This window comes from Lissotriton vulgaris, chromosome 1_2 (genome assembly GCF_964263255.1).
Source record: "Lissotriton vulgaris chromosome 1_2, aLisVul1.2, whole genome shotgun sequence".
NCBI classification, from domain to species: domain Eukaryota; kingdom Metazoa; phylum Chordata; class Amphibia; order Caudata; family Salamandridae; genus Lissotriton; species Lissotriton vulgaris.
The window spans coordinates 358,218,488-358,235,543 of NC_141686.1; the positions used below are offsets into that span (position 1 = coordinate 358,218,488).

The 17,056-nt window shown below is 49.7% G+C and overlaps 1 protein-coding gene across 2 annotated transcripts in view; it reads right to left on the reverse strand.

The window, feature by feature from the left end:
- The window catches only part of LOC147736834 (uncharacterized), a 140,514-nt gene that overhangs the window by 14,002 nt on the left and 109,456 nt on the right, over window positions 1-17,056 (reverse strand). Inside the window, exon 1 of one of the 2 annotated variants that reach the window (XM_086953520.1) lies at window positions 10,078-10,229. The exons of the other annotated variant lie outside the window; for it this stretch is intronic. The gene's annotated coding sequence lies outside the window, so the exon portion shown is untranslated. Of the gene's footprint in view, window positions 1-10,077; window positions 10,230-17,056 lie in introns of those variants that run through there. 2 annotated transcript variants of the gene reach the window in all.

The window sequence follows — 17,056 nt, forward strand, 5'->3', positions numbered from 1 at the left end:
CCCGTCCGGTGCCAGGCCTCGAGGCATACTTCGGAGGGCCCCAGAGAGACAAACATTGTAATAAGGTGACCACAGGAGTGCTGTGCGTTTAAGCAAACAGTCAATAGTACTAAGGCCACGGAAGTGACCAGTAGTTGAGGACGTGGCCGCCTGTACTGCACTCACCATCGACAGGGAACCCATCAAGTCGCCATACAAGAGCTGCAACTAAAGGTACGGTCCCTAGAAAGCAAAACGGACGATATGGAAGGCCGCTCTCGAAGGAGCAATATCGGCATTTTAAACCTGCCAGAGGGAGCATAAGGGGCTAATCCTGTTAGACACATGGAAACATGGATGAAGACATTCACCTGGACGGCGGATCTGCCTCCATATTTTTCCAAAGATAGGGTACATTGAGTGCCGGCCCTTAAACCACCACCAGGCTCGCCACCCCGGCCCTTCCTCCTGAAATTGCTTCACTATCAAGACAGAGACACTATCCGCAGAGCGGCCAGACAGAAGGGACCACTTCAAGTGGAGGATAAACACGTAATGCTATTCCCAGACTACTCTCGCGCCGTTCAACAGCCTTCTTGGCAATCAAGCGTATTTTATGGCAAAGAAACGTACAATGCACTCTCCTCTTCCCGGCCCGCTTGAAAATCCTGCATGATGGAGCTGCTCATTTCTTCACTGACCCAGCGGAAGCCAGTGACTGGGTGGAACAATGGCTCTCAGGATCTGACGCTCGCAGCAACCACAGACCCGTGAGCAGCCACAAACGTCAACACAGGAAAGTCACCCTTACACAGCTGAGCTCACACACGTATTTCCTCACCCAGCGCTCCCCTGACCTGGAACAAATAATAGCAGAATGTAGGAGAGCACTGCAAGCAGCAGCAGCAGGGAGATCGAAAGAAGACAACTCAGATGCGGAAAAAGCCCCTCACCCATTCACCTCCAAAGAAGAAATAAGTGACGCCCACGCTTCCCGGGACGGCTCAGTCACACCCCCCATTGTCACTCCACAAACAGCAGATACGCAGACCAAACCTTTTGCATGTCCAAAGGGAAACCTGCGTACTCACCTTTATTCCCGTTGGTAGGATTCCGCCGATCAGACAAAATTATACTACCCGTGCCCCACAAGTATGGACCGATTCCTCTATCACAGAAATGGAATCCCTGTTTGAAGATGGACAGCTAATGACATACGCCGCTTGACAGAACTATATGACCTTCCCCCAAGGCAGTTCCTTCTGCATCGGCAGCTAATAGATAATAGCCGCCCATTTTGGGATCCACATGCGGGAGAACCCCGTACACACCCAGTAATACATGCCATACTTCATATGGGGGTGGGCAGACACTTAGTGACCTGGCTATACAAAGCTGTTCGGGAACTGACCCTCCGCCCACTGAACACATTATGACATACATGGGAGGATAAAATAGGTCATAAAGAATTGGAAAAAGCCCTAGAGTACCCCAAGAAAGTCTCCAGAAATGCATGCTTCAGGAACATCCAATTCAATATACTTCATAGGGCATACCTCACCCCTCGATGCCAGACTATATGTTCTGGAATTGCCCAATTATTAACCACTACTGGGACCGTTTACACCACACACTTCAGGAGACAACAAACAATCTGACCCTCTCCTCATGGGAAGCCAGTGCCCTCTGCATGTCCCGCAGGCGTAAGGGCCCCCTGAGGCTGCCTGGATAGGGGCCATGAAGAAATGGGGCGCAGCAGAGGAGGAGGTGCTACGGGAGGAGGAAGTGAGGGGAATACATAAACACCCCATTTCCCTAGGATGAGCACAACTGATGCACCGATTTATTCACGAAACAACGTAACCATCCTCATTGACACCATCCCCTGCGCAGACTACACAAGTATCTCCTCAGAGGCAGGTAGGCGATAATACATGACCAGACATCGACACATAATACGGGCAATACTGTGTGACGGTCACAGACCCCCATAGAACACATACAACATGCTCTACACGGTCCCCCCCCAGGTGGCTGACATAGTACCATGGACAGTAACCACAACCAATCACCTTCCACCAGTAACTCCGCACCCGATCCCCCCAGTTCACCCCCATGGCTTATGGTTTTTTCCCCACACTAAAGATCCAGAATCCGATGAAATCTCAATGGAAACATGCAAATCCAATACCGAGCGAAAACGCACCATAAGGGAACACAGAAGGAGCACACGAAGATCTCTGACTCAAAAACTGACCTGCACAGCCGAGGGCTCATACACGTCCTTTCACCTCATCAGAGGTCGGTCATGAGATAACCCTTGAGACGACTATCATGCTGTGTCTGCAATGTTAAAACATGTACAAGTGATTTTTTGATGTGATTTCTCGATGACTATTAGACAAAGATCAATGTAATTCCAAGATTAAATAATTTCTGTTGTTGGTATACTCAATGTGTGGAAATGTAAAAACCAAATAAAAAAATGTAAAACAAAAAAAACTAAAGTAATTTGAATTACTACCAGACTGTATAGGACAGACATCCCACCCATTACAAATTATATATCTGTCTAGTTGTACCCTTATTTGGTGAGCATAGGGATATATTTGCGATCTCTGGGATTGGCCTAAGCCCCCATACCTGGTGCAAGCAGTAAGGTGGTCTGCATGATGAGTGTAAACTTAGTTTACGCAGGGTTGCATGTCAGGCACTACTGTAATTCTAGAACAGTCCTATCTGCCGGAATTCTCCTCTCTGCATCCAAGGGGACGGAACACCATTTATAGGATAAAACTATTGTGCTGGAGATGCCACCATGTTATGGCTAAATATTAGGTGCTGTTGCAAAACGAGCAAAGAAAACAGTTTATCAAGTTATACATTCTAGACGACCTTGTACAAAATGTGTAGATAAAATCCCACGAAGAGTAACTGAATAACAAACATGGGAACTCGTTGACTGGAGGCCAGTCAACCAGCCCTTGGAGAGTGCTTGGAGACCCGGGCCACAACAGTTGGCAATTAGCTGCAGGCAAGCAACATCCAGGCAAAATCCACCAAGTGATAGTCCCCTTCCTAAAGCACAACAAGCCCCAGGCCACCACAAGTTTGCAGATAATCCAGTTGCAGCCCCCCGCCCCAATAGTTCTTCTTGTTAATGTCCCAGCGTCGAACCAGAGTAGTATGTTACCAATCCCCAAAGCGTCTTTAACTCCTAAAAGCACATCCCCAGTGGTTATACCCACAATGACCTATGAAGATGAGGCCACCTTTGAAATGCACAGGCCCTCTCTAAATGTTGCCATGTCTGACACCCTAAACTGGCAGGCTTCAACAGTATCTTTAGAGGGGCCACAACCCTGCCACTTGGAATGCAGGTGCCAATTCCACCCCCTCTTAACCAACACAGGAAGGCCCCTCATAGTGAGAGGTCTACAGTATACCCTGAGTCCCTAGTTTATAGCAGTCTTATCAGAAATTGCACAGATGTAGCCATTGCCCCAGCAGCCAGCTGTGAATTGGAGACAGGTGGATAGGCATAAAGAGCCATGAGTACAAACATTCCCACTTCCCCAAAGTGGTATTTCCAACATCATAATGTCAAATTCACTCGCACCAACGGAGCAGGTTCGCCATTATGAACTCATCGATACCAAACACTATACTGACACTCTTCTGCATGCAGGAAATCCAGCTCAATAGCCTTTCCACAGATCCCTCAAGCCAATCCAATAGGAGGAGCAGGCCCTACTGTAACAAACACACCACTCGGTGCCATTCACAACCAGTGCATGTAGCGTACACATGCACATGCCCTACCTCTTCCTGACACCCCGCCCTGTCCCCAGGGAGTACTCAGATATGACAAAAGACATGCAGAACCTTGGCAAGTGTCTTCTTAAATGCCAAGCCTAGTGACAGGAACCTGCACACACAGGCGCCGTCATGGCAAAGCTGTGGCACATTTAAAGAACTACCTCTGTGGGTGGCACAACCAGTTCTGCTGCCCCACGCAGGAGGTGCCCTAGGTATATGTCTTACCTCTAGACAAGGTACTCACAGCTAACTTAGCCAATCATGTATACACTAATCACCAGTATGTATATGACAAGCACATCACTTTGGCACTGAATGGCAGTGATAAAAGCGATCAAAGTCCTTAGGCTCGTACATAGATCAGCGGAAAACGGGGAGGGACAAAAGCAAACAAAAGGGAAAGCACCCTAGAAAGGGCCACCTGCAACAGAATTTATTGGGATTGGTATGTTTGATACAAAGGTAACACAGATCTGTGCAGAATGTGCATAAACACATTTATAAAGGAGGACGGTTGGAACCTGGGACCTCTTAACTATCTCACTTGAGCTGAGATTGGAAACCCGAAAATACATTGATCCCTCCCTTTGGTTCATTTACACCATTCGGTGATTGGGATTAAATCCCAGATCTATAGCTATAAAGTTGGTTCACGTATTGGTACCACTAAACAGCACATTACACCTATAACATTCGAAGACTCACATTCCAGTCACACTTAAATCACATTTTTAGCTCCTAAAATATAATTCAACATTTGGGGCCAGATGTAGGTAAATACTATTTACCGATTTTAAAAGACCGAATTTTACCAATTCGTTATTTTAGAATCGGTAAATGGTATGCAGCTAATGGTTCTGTAAAATTTACCGAATCGGTAGCATTCGGTATTTACCGAATCGGTAATTCCTATTCATTCCTATGGGCCTGATACAGACAACTCCTGAGGCGGGAGCCGGGAGGAACGATCGCCGTTTTTTAAAGCACTGAAAACTTAAAAATTAGTTTTTAATACCTGTTGTTGCACATTTCCTTGAGCACTCCCCCCTCCTTAGAGCTGCTCACACACACCGCGCAGCCGATCTTAACGCTGCCGTGGGCCTGTCAACAATTTGCCACCATCAGCGAGTGAAGTGAGGCCACGCCCACCACCATGAGGCCACGCCCCTTCCACTTCCCCCAAAAGGATGTGCCTCGGCCGGACGTGCAGTGGACACGCGCTGCGGGCGCGCCGCCAGTGCGCCGAAGGCGCGCCAAAGGTAACCCCGTCTGCGCCCGTCCGCGCCAGTACGAGCCAGGGCCCAGCCCCCCTGTTCCTCTCACCTCATTACCCATTAGCTACACCTCAGACACTCTTTGGAAACTGGCAACGCGTGCCCTGGACCCCTGTCTTCACTCAATCTCTCGGGATGAGCATCATAACAAATGCAGCCATTGTTCATACAAACTCACCCCGCACTCATCCCCTGAAGCTAGGACAATCAAAATGGCTCTGCTCAACTGCAGATCCCTCCCCAAGCACAGCACCGAAATAAACCTCCTAATACTGAACAACGACATAGAAGTGCTGTTTCTCACCGAAACATGGATCAATTCAGCATCCGACCCAGACATAGTCCAAGCCCTCCCTCCGGGCTAAACAATTAAACATCTAGACAGACCTCAAGGATCAGGAGGCGGCTTAGCAATAATCACCAAAGCCCATCTCACCTGCCATCTCAAGGACAGTCCAGTCCTCAACTGTGAAAACGCTCATTTCTCCCTACATCTCTCCCCGGAGAAAACTCTGTTGGGTCTTCTCATATACCGACCCCCGGGGCCACTTGGACAGTTCCCTAACTCCCCGGTGGAGACTGCCACCTCTAGCCTGTTTATCTTCCAACTTTACAGTGCTTGGAGACCTTAACATCCACTTTGATGACCCAGGGAACAAAATAGCTGGAGACCTCAAAGAAGATCTTTCAGCACTCAGCCTCTCCTTAACAAGGGCCATCTCTTGGACCCTATCTTTTCTAATATCCCAGAACTCTCCACATCTTCACCCCTACCCATCCCCTGGACAGATCACCACCTTATCTTCCTGAAAATTCCAATCTCCACCGAAATCAGCCTCAGCCTTCCACCCCAAGCACCTTCGCGCCTGTGGCACAAATTAGACACGGATGCCTGGACTAGCCAGCTCATAGCCTCCACCCCTACCCTGAATCCGGATCCCTCACTAGCAGACATCCAAATCCGAGATTGGATAGAATCGTCCCTTGACGCGGTTCTCCCCGTCAAACAGCTCCCTAGTAAGAAGGGTTCGTTCAAGTCTCCCTGGTTCACTTCGGAACTGCGTGATCTCCGAAAAAAATGCAAAAAACTCGAACGTCTCTGGAGAAAAGATTGGAACCCAAACAACAAAGAAATCTATATGAAGCAATACAAAACCCTTATCAAAAATACTCAAGCCTCCTATTACGAAGAGAAAATCCTAGCTGCCTCCAACTCCTCCAAGGAGACCTACCGCATAGTAAAATCTCTTATGAAAGTTCCCGAACCGCAGCCTGCCGCTGATCCAACCGGTGCCAGATGTACCCAACTCGCTGAGTTCTTCTCATACAAAATCCTCAAGATCATAATGACTTTCCCAAACCCTATCCCCTAACCGATCTCCCAGCTGGGCCCATTGACCCAGACGCCCCCGTCCTGAAAGCCTTCCTCCCCATCTCCATCGAGAGGTTGGTGGACACTCTCAATCGTGTGAAGAGTGGATCCCCGGACGACCCAGCCCCCATGAGTAAACTCAAAGTAGTAGCCCCCACTATATCCCCCCTTCTCACTAGGCTGATAAATGCCTCTCTCTCCAGCGGGATAGTCCCCATCAACTGGAAAAGTGCGACAGTTCGGGCACTCATCAAGAAACCACACCTAGATCCCTTGGGCCCTTCAAACTTCAGACCCATCTCCCTCCTCCCAGGCATCAGCAAAGTGGCAGAGAGAATTGTAAATGAACAGCTCTCAACATTCCTAGAGACTAACAACCTCCTTTGCCACTCGCAGACAGGGTTCAGACCAGGACAGGGGACTGACACCGCCCTTCAGGCCGTAACAGAGGAGACAAGGTCCATCTTGGACGCAGGAGGATCAGTGGCAGTGATCCTCCTGGACCTGAGTGTCGCCTTCGACACGGTGGACCACACCATCCTCCTCCACCGCCTCTGAAAAACCGGCATCTCGGGGACCGCCCTGGCATGGCTAAAATCATTCTTGGAACATAGGACATTCCAAGTGGCCGACAGCTACGGTCACTCCAAAGCTCTCCCCCTGAACTGTGGGGTTCCTCAGGGCTCCTCTCTGAGCCCCACCCTTTTTAATGTTTACATGGCCCCCTTAGACGACATCGCCTCACCATTCGGCATAAAGGTGGTCATGTACGCCGACGACACACAACTAGTCGTCTCCATCAACCAGGCCGATCAATCCATGGAGAACCTAGTCACCTGCCTGCACAATATATCTAAATGGATGGGCGACTCCAGACTCAAACTCAACGGCGAGAAATCTGAAATCATGCTCCTAGGCGACCCAAACAAACTTCCCAAAACCCTTGCATGGCCACCTAGCATGGGCACCCCTCCCACACCAAAACAAGAAATCAAGAGCCTGGGTTTTTGGCTAGACCAGGACCTTAGCTTCAGAGCCCAAGCAAGAAAGACAGCCGGCACCTGTTTTGGGCTCATGCGAGCAGCCCGTAAGATCCTTCCTCTTATTCCCCCCCCAGTCTAGGAAAATCCTGATCCAGGGCCTTATCATATCGAGACTGGACTATGGAAACGCCCTGTACCTGGGCGCACCAGTAGCTGTCCTAAAAAAACTTCAGCACGCCCAGAATGCTGCAGCAAGACTACTTACGGGGAAGAAATCAAGATGCTCAGCTAAACCCTCCCTCAAGGCGCTTCACTGGCTTCCCATCCAAGAGCGCATTGCCTTCAAAGCCTTATGCATCTCCCATAAAATCTTACAAGGCAAAGGCCCACCAATATTGAAACCTCTAATCAAGCCTCACAAATCCACCCGACAGCTCAGGTCGGACGCCCTGTTTCTGGCCAGCGTCCCTAGAATAAGGAAAGCACGCACAGGCGACCGCTGCTTTTCTTACAACGCCCCTAAGCTCTGGAACAGCCTCCCCCTCAGCATCCGCAAAGAAAACAATCTACTCTCATTCCGCAGACTGCTGAAAACCTGGTTGTTCCCCCAATAATCCTTACCCAGGAGTACTGGCAAGCTGTTACGATAGCGCTGGGACGCCCAAGGGTAGCTACGCACTCTATAAATCCTTAATCAAATCAATCAATCAAATCAAATACGGAATCGGTAATAGGGGGAAGACTTACAAGGGTGGCAGGGTGTCACATTGACACCCTGTTGCACCCCTGAATAGTGCATGGGTGCAGATGTGGCACACATACATGCCCTAAGGGCATGTATGTCTGCCACATGGCACTGTTAAAAAAAGCACAAAATTGCTTTTTTAACGGTTTTCTTTATTTACAACCAACTTGTAGTTAACGGAGAAAAGCACTCACTTGAGTGCTTCCTACATTAAGGATTCGGTAAATTACCGAATCGGTGCGTTAAGGATTCGGTAATTTACTGATTCCTCAAAATACTGATTCAGTAAATTACTGAATCCTTCATTTTGGCCTCCTACATCTGAAAAGCCTAATACCGGTCGGTAACGGACGAAATTCGGTAATTTCGGCTGTTACCGACCGGTATTAGGCTTCCTACATCTGGGCCTTGGTAATTTATAAATAATGTTCATTACATTTCTTTTCCTGGCCATCTTTTAGAACTCTTGTTCCCTCCCATACAAATTTCTTTCTTTCACATTATGGCTGATATCTATTAATGACTTTTCTCCACCCTTCGTGTGTTTTCTCTCTGCATCCCTCTTATTTCTCTTCTCTGGCCTCTTCTTGCTTTTTCTGCTCGCTCATCGTGTTCTCCCCTTCCTGCTGAAGTGACAACTAGAGCAGAATGACTTCAAGAGTCTCTTAGAATCCTTCATGTAGGCTTCATATCATAGCACAATCCTTATCAACACACCGTTGATGAGAGCGTGAACCAACCCCTTGTAGCATTGTCATACAAGCAGCCCTGGGTGCCTGTGGGCAGTCACATCTTTGGAATTCGTGCTTAAGTCTCACTCAAAGCTGCCTAATTCTTCCAAATTATGGGGAAGAAATAGAACTTCACATGTGACTTTGCTCAGACGTCTACAGTGTGCCGAGTAGTACCTGACTATTCTGCACCGAGCAGACCCTCTTACAGCAAGTAATCATAAACATTTCGGTACAGAGAGGGAAGGGCAAGAAGAGTGACTGACAGACCCGCCAACATCTGCTAAGACAAACACACTTGAAAAAGACACATTGTAGACACGTCTCATACACACACACACACAGCCTGCAAAGACAACTCTACCCTTTTCAGATGCACACACATCCAACCTGCAGAGGTACATTAAAACACAGACCTGTACGTTCCACTGCTTCAAAGGCTTCCTACCTGGCAGACCCAAGGTCAATGCACGCATCCAAATTCCCTGTAGCAGACACACAACCTCTGCAGCAGATAATGCTATAAGCCAACCTATGCAGCTGAAAACTATTGTAATGACAGAGGTTTTACCTAGACTGAGATATAAAAACAGGGACAACAGGGCATGGGGCAGCAGGGGAGCCTTGACGTTTAGCTGCCTGGTGGACATGCTTCTGACACAGGGGGCAAGTCAACAAACTAACAGCGAAAGCCGAGCAAAGAGTGTGCACAGATTTCTCATAGAGAGTTAAGATGCAGTGCAATGTGAACACATTTTTCACAGTGCAGTGGCACAAATTCCTCAGTACAGTAAGATGGATTGTAGTGACACAGAAACCTAATAGTGCTGTAAAGTGCAGTGTGCACACATCTGTCAAAGTGCATTAAGATGATGTGCATCGTGCACAGATTCCTCACAGTGCAGTAAGATGGAGTGAAGCATGCACAGATTTCTCAATCATAGTGCAGTGAAATGCAGGGCACTGTACACATATTTCTCACAGTGCATTAAGATGCAGTGCAGTGCACAGATCCTCTCCTTAAAACAAATGATGAGCACAAACACCCCCAGGGCCGGAAGGAAAGGCCTCTCGAGGTCCCTGGATAGAAGAGCCCGGCTCCTGAAGGAGATTTCCTCCAGGATTATTCAGTCCATTTCTACAAACACAGCACAAGGTGCTGATATTCTCCTACCTGAGCAGAAACCTGTGCAGACATTTCCAGGCTCTCTCCTCCTCCTATGGCTGGGGTGGGGCAGGTGCAGATTTAGGCTCTGTGAGATGTAGTGGGGGGCTGTGAGGGTCTGAAGATGAAGATAACTGCATAGACAGACAGGGCGTCCTTCCTCCCCTGCAGCAGGCTGGACACAGAGGGAGAGGCAGGAAGTGACGTCAACATCTGCTGCTTGTACTGTCTCTGCCACCGCTGCCCTGGAACAGGAAACCCTTCTCCTTTTCATACAATGTGCTCGGAGGATTTCATCAGCAGGCGAGGCGCGCCCTCTGCTGGCCACTTAAAGAACCATCACATCCAGTCTCGAGTGAATATACACAAACAAGCATTTTGTGGCAGGAAATGCCTAGGTTTTTAGATGTCTCAGAAAGTATTTACAGTTTCACTTCACATGAGCGACTTCAAAACACTGATACAGAGGACTAAAGAGTATTTACAGAAAGTTATCAACTGGAAGAGACAGTTTATATTTCATTAAATATATGAGAATATGTGATAGTGGTGCAATTAAACTGGTCAGCTTATTCATTTTTCATTGAATTTTTCTAATGCTTCATTTATCTGATTTTACAGATGGACATCATGGTACATAGCAAAGTAAATAGGGAAAAATACCATACAATTTCATACACCAGTCCAAATACAGTGTGGCATAAGTCAGACTTTTTCTAATCTTCCTGTGTTTTTGGGTTATTCCTTATCATAGCTGCCAAGTTTAGATTGCTATGAGTGACATTTCAATGACTATGAGTGACACTTTCTGGCCAGCATAATTAAGCGAAGAGGAATAGGAAAGCGTATAAATATCAGAAATTACACCCATCTGATCAACAAGAAAGTAAAACGTTTAGTGCTGCAAAGCATCAGAAATGGAAGGGCACTAACCTAGTGCCCTTGTACAGGCAGAGGCACAACACTACTGTTAACTGCTGCAACTAGTTAAAATATCCAAAACACTCCTAAAACCATTTATAAGCAATAGCTGCGTCACCTATGGTTTCACCATTACTTTTCGCCATGAATGCCACAGTGTAAAACTGTTTCTGTGATATCGACTGATGGAGCTAAATCTGTTTGTCTATTTCTGTATTACACATGCAGCACAAATGGTGTAATTCATAAGGATTCATGCGGACTGCAGTGATTTCTGTCTCGAATCAGGAGGCACGCTGGACGTGAGAGGAGCTCTCTGAACTGGTGGATGTCACCAGATTCAAAGTACTAGTGTTGCCAGGCGATAGCAAAAATTCCAAGGGGCCCAGGCAGGTAGGAAATTGAACTAGGGACATGTTGCCACAGCCTTGGATACCTGTTGGGAGGACGGGCCAGGTGGCTCTCTCTCTCGAGTCCAGTCTTGTAGGATGTGAGAGGCCCCAACACAGATTTCCGCTGTTTCACCCTTCATAATTATAGTCAGCTAACAGTAGTCTGGGTCACAGCCTGGCAGGATGCTGTATTTCAAAACACACTCACTAACAACTCTAAGAAGCAAAATAAAAATCACTCATTATAGCTGAGATTCCGACTGCCACGTAAGCTGGCGCACCACGTACCCACGACCTCAGTTTAGTTGCATCAGTATGCCCAGCCCTGCCACGTACCATGCATGAGGCATTCGACTAACGCATTTTTGTGTGGTGGTCCGCATCACCGCACTGAAATCCGAAGTCACACATTATAGCACCTCCTCAGCTGCTATAATGCACCATGACTGAGTGGCAATGCATGCTGCGCGATGTTCCCCTCGGAGCTCTCTACTTTGTTACAATGTATTGGGACTGGACACACCACGGGCCGATACAACGCGGCATCACGGAGGAGTCACTACCCAATGGCTTGGCTACTTAGATACTCAAAATATGATTGTGAAGCCTTGAGACATTTTATTAAGTGGGGGGCTGAGTCACGGGGTAACCCTGCAGTTCTGCCGGCCCACGCTACCCGCAGCGTTGCGAGTGCGTGGCATTTCAGGAAGTGTTCACTGACACTTGCAAGTGTGTTGGGCAAATTAATGGTAGCTCAGGTCCACTTTGCCGCTCGCACCACGGCATTGTAAATGAGGATCAATTCCCAGACCCAAAGTTGGCCAGGCCTGACTTGCCATTTTGGTGAAGCTGATCAGCATTGCCATATGCTCCTGACCTCTCGTAATTCTCCAGGCGATCCAGACGTCGCAGTCCTAGGTTGAGGGCAAGATTGCTGAGGTCTGTGTCGATATTGCACTGATCAGGCAGGACCTTCGCAACGCCAACGATCGGATTAAGGAGGCGAAGTCCCGAGTATCAGCTGTGGAGGATGACGTTCAGCACCTCAAGGCCCAGGTGAATCGGCTCCAGTCCCACACGTAGGAACTCCACCGACCGGCCGAGGATGCAGAAAACCCCGCCCACCGCAACAACCTTCGCCTGGTTGGCTTTGCTGAGGGAGTGGAACAAGGCCGGGCAGCAGACTTTGTGGAATGCTGGATACGCTCCTGGATGCCCGAAGGAGCGCTCTCCCCCTGGTACACGATCGAGAGGTCACACAGATCGCTTGCTCCCCCGCCGCAGCCAGGTGCCCCGCCGCATCCAATTATCCTGCAGATACTCAACTATCCTGGCCGATTCCCAGAGGAAGCAGCCGCTCAGACACGAGAACCTGACGATCATGGTCTTCATTGATTACACCCGGGAGGTCCAATCTCAACGTCGCTCCTTTGGGGAGGTCAAGCAGAAGCTGCGCTCGCTTAACATTCAATACAGGCTCCTCTTCCCTGCGCGGCTGTGAGTACTCTTTCAAGACAAATCCCTCTATTTTGAGACCCCAGAGGAGGTGTGGGCATGGGCAACAGAGGAGCGCCCGCTGCGGATGCCTGCTCGGGATCACGCTCCACCCGCTGCCAGCGGTGGCGCTAGGCTGGACGCCCTGACTCTTTGCCCGTGCTGCAGGCGCTCTGGGAGGCGTAGGGGCCAGCAACTTCCACACTCTGCCTCTCCGACCGGGGCCCCACGGGGATGGAGCCTTTCACTTGCCTTGTCCGCAATGATCGCTCCCTTACCGGCTGGAGGTGGCCCGGCCAAGCAGAAGAGGATAAAATTGCGTTATACGCAGACGACGTGCTGTTTTTGGCTGACCCTGCTCGTTCGGGCCTGCTGCCTTCAGGCACTGGCCATTTTTGAACGAGCGCCTGGCCTGCGACTGAACCCGTCCAAGTCCGTCCTGGTCCCCCTGCATCTCTCACGCGAGTGCTTTGATTGGCAGTCGACGATTCCGCTTCGGCGGCTGTCTTTCAAGTACTTGGGGATTTGGATTTCCCTTCTCACTGACCTCGCATGGGAGCTTAATGTTACCCCACTGGTTCAGCGGATCCGTGCCGACCTCCTTAAGTCGTACAAAAGGGGGTGGTGATGGACGGAGCATCTGAACTAATCAAACACTCACACCCAGTCAACAGATCTGGGCTTAATCCATCACCGTTCTTTAGCCCACTCTGCTACCCCAGTTCAGACATGGCCATATGCAAATCAGTCTGACCCTGTGCCTCATGGGAACAGTCCACCCCGAACAACCAAGCCATGCCTTCCCTGGACCGGAAACAAGCTTCCAAGGACCGGTTTCTAGTTTTTCAGCCGTCTTCAGCCCGGCTTGCTTGAATCCAGTGGCAAAGTGAGCAAGGGACTCACGTCTGAGCATACCCTGCCAACTTATGGCGAACAAAGTGGTACAAAAGGGGGTGGTGATGGACGGAGCATCTGAACCAATCAAACACTCACACCCAGTCAACAGATCTGGGTTTAATCCATCACCGTTCTTTAGCCCACTCTGCCACTGTGGAAAATTAGAAAAATTGATGTACATAAGCGACGTTCATTTCCCTTCTCCCACTCCTCTCCCTGTAAGCACCATGAATACCATAAAATATTGACCGCATCACTCCGCCAGTAAAAGCCCGTACCCATATGTACATAACAGCCATTCTAGGCACCCTGGCCTTTTTTCCCGCTCATTAGAATCACTGGCTTCCCTTCTGCGCGTATTTGAACTCCCCCCCTCTCTCACATGCATAGACCATGAAACCCTCTCCCTCTGCGCGACCCTGCCCTGGAAGGCAACCCTTCTGCTTGACCCACGCAAACCCCCCATTTCCTCTTGAAGAGGCATCCTTTGCCTCAGCTGACATAGCCCTCCCCAGCTGCACCTGACTGCCCCCGCTCTCTCATGTACGGGTCATAAGATCTCTCTCTGTGCGACTCTGTCCCTGTGCACACCCTGGCTTCCCCCCTCCCCTCCCTCACATGAATAAGTCATAAACCTCCTTCTTCTGCAAGACCCGGACCTTGGGAGTCACGGCCGCGCCTGACCAGCACCTCCTTTCCTTTCATGAATAACCCCTCTGTTAGTAAACCCTCCCTCCGCGATTGACTGTCCACACATGTCTGAGGTCATCGCCTAAGCCAGGAGATACTGTTTACTGCTTATTGTATGGAGTCACTCCTCTTCAAAGGACCCACTATTGATCCTGGCCACTCCACCCCCTGGGCTACGATCAGGCGCACACATCCTAAAAATTGGCGGAACACTCAGCTGCGTGATTACCCTCCCCTCTTATCAGCAGGTCAAGGGTCCCTATTGTGAACATATGTGGGGTAGGATTGACACGAGGATTATGGGGATGTCTTTTCCTTGTTTCACAATATCATGATTGTAATGCCAAGTATTTTGTAAGGTATAAAAGACGATGTCTCAGCTCACTTGTTAGAGCACCTCCCGATGACACCTTGTTTCGTGTCGGAAATGACAGGCTCTCCTCATGAGTAATAAATCCTGTTCTTGTGATTCCTGCTCCCAGCGCCCGTCTCTTTATTTGGTAACTATTCAGAATGGGAACTAAGAGGCGCACAGCGCCAGCAGCCTGGGCATCGATGGTAATATGGGCTCCTGTTCCACAATTGGCGCCCAACGCGGGGCCCATCAGTGACATAAGGTCCAGTAAGAGAGATCCAGACGATGAGGTGAACATCTAAATGATCGGAGTATACCTGCCTTGAGAGGGCCCTCGTCCGGCTGCCGATTGAATGAACTTCACCGATTCTGAACGGACCTCTCTCGAGTGACCTACTGTCCTGACTGGAATCCCACAGACTGCTGCGGTAAAATCATGGAGTAAGAGAACGATCGGGCGCTGGAAGGAGGAAGGCGAAGAACTGCCCACACGGTCCGGTCCGGGTAAGGTCGCGTAAATGCGACAAATTGTGAAATGATTGTTTGATTTGGATAATGCTAGTATTACTCTTTTGTTGGTACCTCTGGAGATTCACCGTCTGCAAACGGAGAAACAACAGGCTCTCCCTTTGCAAGCAGTGAAGGATAGGTAACGCAGACTTTTGTCCCCGTTGTAATCCGTCGTGCCTATCTTCCTCCCCCACTGTTTCCCGAACTGTTGTTCGTGGATTATTGTCTGGAGATTCTCTGTCTACAAACAGGGAAGAACAAGGTCTCTCTTTGTAGGTAGCGAAAAGGTAGGTAACGCAAACCTTTAACACGTCGTACCTACTTATTCTCCCCACTGATTGTTTGATTGACCGTACATTAAGTGTTCGGTATTGGTTCTTTTGAGGTATTCACCGCCTGCAAACAACGGAGAATAGAAATATTCTGTCTAGTCTTTGCCCGCCGTGATAAGATAGGTAGTGCAGACTTTTGTCCCCGTTGTAATCCGTCATGCCTATCTTCTCCCCACTGATTGGTAGCCTGTTTAGCCCGGACCGCTTATTAGAGATGAACCATCCAGCTCCACTGGAGGGCACACCTAATAAGGACATGTTCATTAAGTGTGGACTAGTCGCTATAGCTTATAATAGGTTATGGCATAAAAATACAAGAAAAAGAGTTGAGCGAAATCAGTAGGCCACTGATGAGTTATCAACTTCGCTAAAAATAAAATAAGAAACGTTAGAAATAACCCGCAATAAGAAACATAAAAATGGCAAGGGGAGACAAGCTTGACACCAAGGCAGCCACGAGGTAGCTAGGTTCCGTTGCCTATTCCTGCCCCAAACATGTCTGCCTCATTGCCCACCACGCCCAAATAACGGTCACATGAAATAGATACAAATCAATAGGTACCTACCCCCATTCCGGAAGCTCCCGAAGTGCAACAGGTCCGCGGTTACGCCCATCCGGAAGGCGAGGCCTCGATGCGCGCAGGGCTCGGCTGGCCGCAGTCGGAGGGGGAGGCTGTAGGGTGGACGGCCCGAGGAATCGTGGAGGTCTCTCCCTTTCCCCTCTTCTGCTGCCCTGCAGGCCACAGGGGGGGGGGGAGCTGTCTTGCCTCAGCCACCGACCACCCCCCACCCCCTCTCTTGCCTGATCTGGCCATCGACGAGGACCGGAGCCAAGGCGAGGTCGGACAACCCTGAGAGTTGCAGGTAGTCCCGCCACATGACTACGCCTGAGAGTTTCAGGTAGTCCCGCCACATGACCACGCCTGAGAGTTTCAGGTAGTTCCACCACATGTCAAAAAAGGGGGGGATGTCTTGCCTCAGCCACCGACCCCCCCCCCATCTTCAATAGCTGGCACGGCCAATACCGAAGCGCTGGAGCCGAAGAACGGCGCGGGGTCGCTGGAAGGGGGAGGCGGCGCGAACGACCCTCCCCCACCTCCCTCCAGGTGGAGGCTTCCAGCGACACCCCAACGCTCTTGCTTAAAGAGGGTCCACATCGAAAAGCGGTCTTTCGCCCGGGACGGGCACACGCCCCATGCCTTCTCTCCTCAACTTTGAAGATTCTATGAGAGCCGGGGGGGCCCCCCCCCCCCCGACCCCTCCGCATGGGCGCCCCCGTCCCCCTCACTGGGAGTCGCGACATCGGCGCACTCCTGCCGGCGCCAGCCTCAGTTTGGAAATGACTAAAATCCTGCAAAGATACAGATTTGTTCAGTTCCGGTGGAACACCAGAATGA